The following is a 1,135-nucleotide window of genomic DNA, read 5'->3' as shown; positions in this document are numbered from 1 at the left end:
CTCCGGCCATGCCAGCTCCCCCTGCCAGCACCCAGCCCCACACCAGGGCCACGGGGCCTTGCTTGGGGTCCCCAACATCTTCCCTTGGGGCAGGGGGGTTCAGGTGGGTGGGGGGTCCCTTCAGCATCACCTGGGGAGCACATCCAGCCTGGAATGCCAGTGTCCCCCCATGGCACTGCCATCACTCAGCCGGGCCATCCCTGCCCTTCCTGGGGGGGCGTCACCTCCAGGAGGTGCTGCCTGTCCTGGGACACCCCAGTGTTGCCCAGGCCCCCCCAGGATGAGGGGTGTCTATCCTGGATGAGGGGTGTCCATCGCAGCTCCCCCTCCCTGCTCCTGGGGGGGGTCTGTCCCCTGTCCCCTGTTCCCTGTCCCGGCATTCCCTGTCCCGGGAGCTCGGCCCTGTCTGCCGGACACGCCGCAGCTGTGCCGGGGCTGCGATCAAAGGTTGGCTGGGAAGGGCCGGGGGTGTTTACACAGACGGGGCCCTGGGGCTGGGCTGGGGGTGCTGAGCAGCCCCCCCCTCTTGTTTTCCCCACCAGTACAGCGAGGTTTGGGGGGGTCACTGCGACCCCCTCTTTCCGCACCCCACATGTGCCGGGCCGGGGGCTCAGCCGGACTGAGGGGTCTGGGAAGGAGTGCAGGAGCAATGAATCCATCAGTCGGTGCCTGGCGGCGGTGCTGGGGGTGCTGACCCGCCCCCCCCTCTTGTTTTCCCCACCAGTACAGCGAGGTTTGGGGGGGTCACTGCGACCCCCTCTTTCCGCACCCCACATGTGCCGGGCCGGGGGCTCAGCCGGACTGAGGGGTCTGGGAAGGAGTGCAGGAGCAATGAATCCATCAGTCTGTCCTTGAGGCCTTTCGGGGTCGCTGTGTCCCCTTCCAGCTCCGGAGATGGGGCTGCCCCCGTTTTTTGGGGGTGTCTGGGTGTGACAAACTCCAGGCAAGCAGCTCCAGTTCCCCCCAAGCACCCCCTCCCCAGGGCACCCACCTGGCTCTGCACCCCAAAACGAGCTGAAGGGGTTTGGGGGGCTGCATCTGCTCCCCCCCATCACCCACCCACTTGCCCCCCTTTCTGCCCCCAGGCTGCTGGTGGGGGGCCCCCAGGACGCGGGGGCGGGGAACGGGAGCCGGC

This window comes from Corvus brachyrhynchos, unplaced genomic scaffold (genome assembly GCF_000691975.1).
Source record: "Corvus brachyrhynchos isolate BGI_N302 unplaced genomic scaffold, ASM69197v1 scaffold47, whole genome shotgun sequence".
In the NCBI taxonomy this organism is placed as follows: Eukaryota; Metazoa; Chordata; class Aves; order Passeriformes; family Corvidae; genus Corvus; species Corvus brachyrhynchos.
The sequence above is the reverse complement of the archived record's forward strand: the minus strand, read 5'-3'. Positions refer to the sequence as shown.